The following is an 8,623-nucleotide window of genomic DNA, read 5'->3' as shown; positions in this document are numbered from 1 at the left end:
ATATTCCATTCAAATATATGTGTTTAGTTCAGATCCAGTAGCTCACACAGTCATCTTTAGGGAACTGATGCTAGTTTTAGGGGGGGGGGGGGGGTAGTAGTACACGAATGTATGTTTTCTTAAGTTTATTGTGAAGTGATTTATCCCATGTGTTATAGACTTCTTATCAAAGAGCCAAATGTTGTACTTTAATCATTACTCTTGTGAACAGTGAGAGTCCTTTCCTATTTTAAAATGAAACAAAGCATAGCTAAGATCAAAATTCAGACCAATTATGATGTCGATATCGATGACGTCATGCATAAAATGATGATATCGTTCAGTATGCAAATTGGATTGATATGATATCGTCGATATTGACATTAAAGTACATTTAAGAAAACGTCAAGATGGGACAACATTTTTGCAAAATAACATCTCAATGATTATGGTGTCTATCAATATACAGTATCGTCAATATCATTGATATCGATGCTACATTGTGTGTTGAACATAATTTTAAAAAAAAGCTAGCTGAATTTTATACCTGTGATCCTAAAAGAAAATTGTTGAAAATATTCATGACATGAGGCTTTTAAGCTCACCTGAACCGAAGGTTCAAGTGAGCGTTTCTGATCACCTGTTCCCCAACATCCGTCCATTTATCTGTCTGTAAACTTTTCCCATATTTTACTTTTCTAGAAAGACTGAGCTAAATTTAATCAAATTTATCACGAAGCATCCGTATAGGAAGCCAGGGGATTCAAAATGATTAAAATAAAGGTTGAAACCCTTTTTAAAAGGGGGATAATTACGAAATGTTCGGCGAAAAAGGTGTGTGTCTTAAAAAATTTTTTCTTAAGAACCACTGCACTACATGTACATTTGTACATTAAAACTTGTATACATCGTGAAGATTCCACTTTGTTAAAACCGTGACCTCAGGACTAATGCTTAAGTTCAACAAAGAAATATAAAGGGAAAATGTTTTAAAACATTCTTCTCCAAGAACTACAAAGCTACAACTTGTTAGATTATTATGCAAGTATTCTCAGATAGTGTAGATTCTAAATCGTTAAAATCATGACTACCAAAAGGAGTTCAATTCAACATCGATTATATAAGAGATATGTTTTAAAATCTTTTCAAGAACTACAATGCTACGATTTTTGATATTACTATGCAAACATCCCATGTTAATGTAGATTGAAAATTGTTTAACCTGACCCTGAGATCAATACTTGGCACCAAGAGGGGTTCAAAGTTTAACAGAAATAAATAGGGGAAATTTTAAAATCTTCTCAAGAACCACCGCACCAGAAATGCCAATACTAACGTTAAAGCTTGTATGATAAATATTGTGAGCATTATAAATTGTTGAAAATTTGACCCGGACCGATGCAGGGGTCCAAAGAGGGAGTTTAAGTTCAACATAGAAATATAATAAGGAAATATAAGATTTTAAGATTGGTCAGTTAATGTATCACAGATATTAGGGTAATATTTTAAGAAATGTAGGCTTCTTTTTATGTTTAATGTATTGTAACATCTTGAGAGGTTTATAATATTTTCAGAATTTCATATTCAAGCATTTCGAACTAGAATTACACAAGACCTGTTGTTCAGGTGAGCGATGTGGTCCATGGGCCTCATGTTTTAAGTTACATTCAGTTATATTACCCATCCTTGAATGTTCTTGGAATGTGCCGTAATATACAGCACTGTATATGATAAGGACAACGTTTTATTTTAGGCTGGTTTTTAAGGAAGCGTATATTAGTGCCACGTTGTAAATTTTGTTTATTCCAACTTTAAAGTTGGAATTTCCAACTTTAATCTTGGAATCCCCTTTAAAGTTGATTTTTCCAATTTTAAAGTTGGAGTTTCTAATTTTAATCTTGGAATTTCCAATTTTAATTTTCTGTTGTTATTACGATAAGTTAAATTTTTCAATTTCAGACGAATGTCTTTTAATAAGTGATCTTAATTGCCTCTTAGTGTGTTTCATCTAATTAACACCACCCTCTTGTTTTACATATTAAGATAACATTTATTTGATTCAAAATTATTTCGGTATATTTGATATCTGATACTGTATATATTTAAACGTTTTAATATTATATTTTTATATGAAAACTTCTAGTTTATAGATATACAACTTTAAGTTTATGCCCAGTTTACCTGTGATATAATGTTCGAACAAAAAAGGCTGAAACTTCAGGATTAAAGTTGGAAAAATCTACATTAAAGTTGAAAACTTTAAAATTGGAAATTCTGAGTTAAAATTTGAATTCCACGATTGGAAGTTTCAAGATTAAAGTTGGAATTTCCAACATTAAAGTTGGAGTTTTAAAGAAAAAATTACAACGTGGCACTAAAACGCTTCCGTGGGGTTTAGCATTGCAGGCCTTTAAGCAGTATGATTATCTTGCTTACGGAACTGTATTCAACATACTGTTCTCCTCTTATGTCAAAATCATCGCTAATTACTATTGAAAATGTAACCAGTAGCGGCACAAGAAGCACACACACACACACACACACACACACACACACACACGTATCTTAAGAAATTTTATTTACAGACTGAGGAGGAATGAATTTTCATAACCATTTATTACGTAAAAATTTTTTAAATTAGTTTGAATAAATTGAAAATGTATAGAGGAAATACCGGTATATTGAAGTTGCAATAAAAATCTATCAATATTAGGAAATGATAATTCGGTGTGTCAACAAGCGGTTCCTGTGCTAGGTCATTCTAAATATAGTATGATAATTGGTTAATTGGGTTAATTGGGAAATATAGTTACAAGCCAATCATGTAGATCAAACTACAAGTAAATGAGGCAAATCACCAAAAACGGATGATATTTCTCTAAATACCGGAGCCGTAGAAACATGTATTTGATCTTACTGATCATATCCTTTAAAGGTATTAAAGGATTGTGTCGAAATGAACGGTATGTTAAGGAAATACGTCTTTTATCTTCAAAATGAAAATTGTAGCATGCAAACTAACGGTATATTTAAAAAAAAAACAATATGATGATTACATGTGTATATCTTTATATGTTAAATAAGTTAGTTCAAAGTTATGTAGGATCAAATTTTCCCCTTTAGGTTAAAATGTTGAATAACTGAAAATTCCACCATATGAATTTCTAACATTATGTCATTTTTTCAGGGGTGAATGTTGCACAAACTTCCATCTCGTCAACGGAACATGCGCCCGTATGAATAAGTTCAGATTGGTTGATCAAATCAAAATATGTTCATTGCACCCGGTACATTTAACTGCAAGAGTTGTTCACAATTGACTCCATTTTTCTGATCTGTTGCAGGCTGTCCTCCTGGAACTCACGGAGATAACTGTTCCACCGCATGCCCAAATCAAAATTATGGACAGGACTGTGGTCTCATATGTAATTGTGGGCCTGATGAAGAGTGTCACATTTTACATGGCTGTATTAGTATTACAACTGGTGAGTAAGATTCAAATGACGCCTATTGATGACTAAGCAAAGGAACCATATTGAAATGTGAAACTATTTATAGAAAATTAATAAGCTAGTACATGTAGTCCTATATTTTTTCCAAGCATCCTTATGAATTCATTGTTCTATGATAAGTATCTAGTTTGACCTAGGTTTTAAAGACTTTTAATGTATTTGAATTAATAACTTTACAATATCATTTGACTGTTTAGTTCTTACTGTTACAAACAATATGAGTAAACAATTTACATGCTTTAATCATGAGACTTAATATCTTTGGATCGCAACCATTGGAAAGCCGGTAGGTTTCATTATAGTAAGTATTTATTTGTTCATACATGTAAATCTTTTGGATTGTGTTTTTGTTTGAATGACAATTTAATGCACAAAATTTCTTTATTCTTGAGAAAGACAAGATTTTGAATAGAACCATTCTCAACAAAGAAAACCAAAAATAAAAGTAAAATGTTTCGTTGCTTTTGGTTTCAGCATTCAGAAAGCAAACAAGAATAGCTACTCATAGTAACATAACAGGTAATATGATATTCCCTAGAGAATGTATTGAATAACAACTTAATGGGGAAAAAACCAGAGTTTAAAAAGCCCAAGAGTCAAGAAATGTGGGTTTTTATTTCATACCACAGTGTACTATTCTTGAGTGGTAATAAGGACGTATGATTGTATTTTGTTTTAGCGTTGGGAAAGCACACAACAAAACGCTCTGTGACTACAGTGGCGGAGACAATGTTTACCAATCATGGTAGCCATTCTAAGAATATACCAACCATAACAAGTAACATATATAGCACTCCTAAGAAACTGTATTCAAACAAAACTTAGAAAATAGTTAAAATAAGATTAGATCATATTTAACAAATGTATACAACCATGATTGTGAAAACTGTTGGTCATGAGCTTTAGATTTTTTTTTGTTTTTCGCTGTGAAGTCACATAATATGCATGAAGGGGTCTACCGGTACTTGATTCCACCTTCTAAGTATAAGCTAGCGCGTGAATAAATAAGCCTACTGTCCTGACAAATAGAAGAAAACAGCTTGGTTGTCAGCCCATCTTGTACTACCAGAAACCTGACCATAAAAAGTATGAGATACATGTATTTGAAAATCTTATTTTTACTTTTCTTTCAATTTAACAAATGATTTTGGTTAAGTTAAGGGGAAGTTGTGTTTAATATAGAATTTTTATAAAAGTTATTGATATATGCCTTTCCTGGTAAATAAAATCCTTATACATAAAGTTACATATTGTAGGGGAAAGCAGTACATGGACGCTATAACCACTAGTATATTACCGCATGGCATAGCCACACTGAAAACAGTGAGTGCTGAGAGACTGAGATTTAACCGGTTGGGTTGACAAGAGGAACAAGGGCGGAAAAGGAAGCTGTATGAGAAGGAGGAGATGAGAGAGGGAATGCAAGTGTCTTATAGAAAGTTCCCTAGGCCCACACATCAGATCTTTAATCATACACCAAGTGTAGAATGGCGGCACCAATAATATTACTTAAACTGCTAAATTAGGGACCAGATCTACGGGTGGCTTATCAATCTATCTGTCTGACATCGCTTTTTTGTCCCTTTGACCCAGTAAAGCTTATATTTTGCGCACAAAGTGTATTTTAATGAGGGTGTGCAGTGCTTTTGGTCAGAGGCAAGGTCATTGAAAACCTATGTGTGAAATGCTATATTCCCCTTTTCTGAACTAATTGGCATAACTTTTCGAATAATTCACCCACATAAGTGCTGTTCAAAGAAAGTCCATTAACGTTGAACGAAGATTCTAGGTCTTAGGTCAGGACCATGACAGATCAAATCATTCAAGTCATCATTGAAGCCACTTGACGTGTTTGAATTATACATAACTGTATCTGAAATATAATATATCGCATCGTATTAGACTGATTTTAGCCTTTTGCAGGCCTTAGAACTATATGATAAGTTAACCTCAGCTTACTGTTCTATTATTAGTTAGTTAAAAGTATTGCCAATTGCCATTAAATAGTACATTATCAGTACATTATCAGTAGAATACAATTTGTAGACTTGTACCTTATATTAATACCTACTTTTTTCGTGTGACACAAACAATATACTAGATGTTGTAGTATTAGTGATGTAAAAGTAAAATGATCATCACAAAAATAAACAGATGTACGATATATATATGTATTCATATTTGAGTTACAAAACTCATGATATCTTAACAGGTGTTGATTAAACATTGGTTTTCGAATTTTGTTTAAAATATTCTCAAATGGTTAACATCACTGAATTGTTTGGTAGATTGACATCAACATTAACATGATAAAGGAAATACTCGTACATTGTAATTGATTTGTAGATAAACGCCAAAAACAAACATAATTGAGGATAAATTTTGAATTGATTAGAGGATTAATATAAACAAAACTAAGGAAATATAATTATTGAATTGATTAATATAATATATAATACTAGTATATTTAAATTGTTCAAATAATTTATCAAAGTATAATGAAGTACTTATAAAATTAAAAGGAAAATGATGGAAAATGATATTCCGGTATCTCAGGAGGTTGCTGTGCCGATCCAGTCTTCTTTTTCATGTAGTGTAATGATATGGTTTATAAATGGGAAACAAAACAACCAGCTATCATGTAATTCAAATTGTAAATCGGTGACCAAAACGGACGTGCAATACTAGTATTTCAATGATTAAAGTGTATTAAATACTAGAAATGAAGAAATTTTATATTGTAATTTATCTCCAAAGTTATATACTGGTACTTCTTATGAAAGAGTAAAATACTGTACCTTAATCCTTACTGTTGCTGTTTAAAATTTAAAAAAGATACAAACACTTTGGTCGAATACCATGTGCACAAAATGACAATATTGAAATCGATATCATTCTGATTATTCGTATTTGCCTTTTTGATATAGGGAAATAAATATAATACCGTTGATATTGACATCAAGGTAAGACAATTTCAAGATGAGATAACATTTATGCAAAATATGCCTAAAAGATTATGATTTTTCACAATAATAAAATGATCGATATCGATACGATATCGACACAAGGTATATATTGCAATGTGCAATGTCTCTGCAGCTACAATTATTGACATTAGTGAATACTAGTAGATATCGATGCTATAGTTTTTACACCCCTTAACAAAAAAATTCTTGTTTAAAAATGCCTTAAGGGAGTATTGCATTAAAACCATTTATATACAATATTTAAACCAAAAAGTGATTGAAATATTCATTTATTTGTATATATTAGATGTGGACACAGTTATCATAAAGGATGCCTACAGTCCATAGGTTCGGTCCATGTAATTGACGGTGAGGATTCCTGGGTCTGCTTTCTCTGTAGTCATCGGAAACGAGGCCAGTACCAAAGCACCAGATTCCAACTTAGTCACAGTAACCGCGGGCAACCCAAAGGCAAAGATGTAAGTCATCTGTGGTTGTTTTGTTGGGCAAGGTGTCAGTCGAAGTTAATGAATAATGTTAATTTGTTCTTTTCATATGTCATTCTTATTCATAAAAATGATATGTAACTGAGGGTTGAAATATCAGCTAAATAAATCATTTCTTTTTTTTCTTTTGGCATAAATTACTGTTGATCCAAAACACAGTCAAGCCTTGGATTTTGAGAAAAGATGTTTAAAGACGCCTTCAAGGGTGAGATATTTGTCCATTTTCCATTACCAATGCCTGTATTTGGTACAGTATAAGAAATGACCAAAAATAAATGACCCCCCAAAAAATCTATGTTTGAATTATACGTGCACTTAAGAAAGAACTGTAAACATGGATAGTTTGGACATTTCTGTGTAAGAAAGCTTTAAAGTGGGGCTAATTGTTGTCAAAATAAAGAGTTCACAAACTTTTTTCTTTTAATGCAATACTATACCTCATTTCAAAACATGGTGAGAATAGCAAAAATATAGTCAGCATTCATGTACTATTTTGTTCTGTAGATGTCTCTCCTGAGTGAACTGTCTAGTTCATCGGCCCCCAAGTCACACCGAGGATCCTCCAGCATCTTCAACCAAGAAAACGTCCAGCTCAAACTGGCGCCCCCTCCAGCAATGGAGTCAGCACCATAAGCACTGACCTTTTGAATTAACATTGTGATATTACTAGTATGCTTGTATACAAATACATTAATTCGTGCAATAGACAGTTATATATTATACACATGTATCTCATGTTGTATTAATTTGTGATCATGTATTTCATTTCATCTGTTTGTTTGAATTGTTATGATGTCTAAATATGAATGTTTTATAATATACAGTTGTTGACTGGGGTCGAGGGCAACAGTTGATCAGTCGGACCGGCTCGCAAACTGTTGCTCAAGGCCGAAGGCCGCGGGCAACAGTTTGCGGGCCGGTCCGACAGATCAACTGTTGGCCGAGACACAGTCAACAACTGTTTTGTTATACCCCTTCTAATCAATAACACATTTTCGCGAAAACGCCGGTCAATAGACTTCGATCTATATTTACATTGGACACTGCAATGCACTGATCAAATAATTGACGTACGCATAAATAGATATTAAATCGGACTAAGCAGTTTTAAAGAAATTTCAGAAGAAGTAGCAAAGCAGATTGATTAATAAATTCATTGAACTATATTTCAATAATTAAAAAGGATACGTGTAATTTGTTTTCAGACTCCAAAATGTATATATATTTAATCAATTATTTTCAATGTACATGAAGGTTGTGTATGAACATATAAAACACAAATTCGGGTAAATCCTGTATATCCATATCCATGACTAAAACTATATAGTCATTAAAGTTATCTGTAACTAATAGAATTGTGTTTTTACGACTATAGGACTACCTGGTATTTACTTCGGAGTGGGATTATAATATATATAAGTTGAATAGTAAAATTACATGAAGTTTTTTCCTTTTATTCATATAAGATAAAATGTCAAATCCAATCATTTTGATATGTAGAAATTAATAAATAATGATCGTTGTTATTTTTAAATATCAATCAAAATTGAATCAACGTTCCTGTAATGAAAAAGATAGACTAAAAGGGTGAGCCAGTCAAATTCTTTTCAGAAACGCACAACTTTATATAGATCTTTTCTCGTAATAACGAGAAAATTAA

At 32.2% G+C, this 8,623-nt stretch overlaps 1 long non-coding RNA gene across 1 annotated transcript; it reads left to right on the top strand.

The window, feature by feature from the left end:
- Positions 1 to 7,028: 7,028 nt before the first annotated feature.
- Positions 7,029 to 7,621, top strand: LOC136272281 (uncharacterized). Its single transcript, XR_010710240.1, has 2 exons — positions 7,029 to 7,168; positions 7,468 to 7,621. It is a non-coding gene; the product is annotated as an uncharacterized lncRNA (long non-coding RNA).
- The last annotated feature ends 1,002 nt before the right edge of the window (positions 7,622 to 8,623 follow it).

This window comes from Magallana gigas, chromosome 2, assembly GCF_963853765.1.
Source record: "Magallana gigas chromosome 2, xbMagGiga1.1, whole genome shotgun sequence".
NCBI lineage: Eukaryota > Metazoa > Mollusca > Bivalvia > Ostreida > Ostreidae > Magallana > Magallana gigas.
This window is presented reverse-complemented; position numbering and strand designations above follow the sequence as displayed.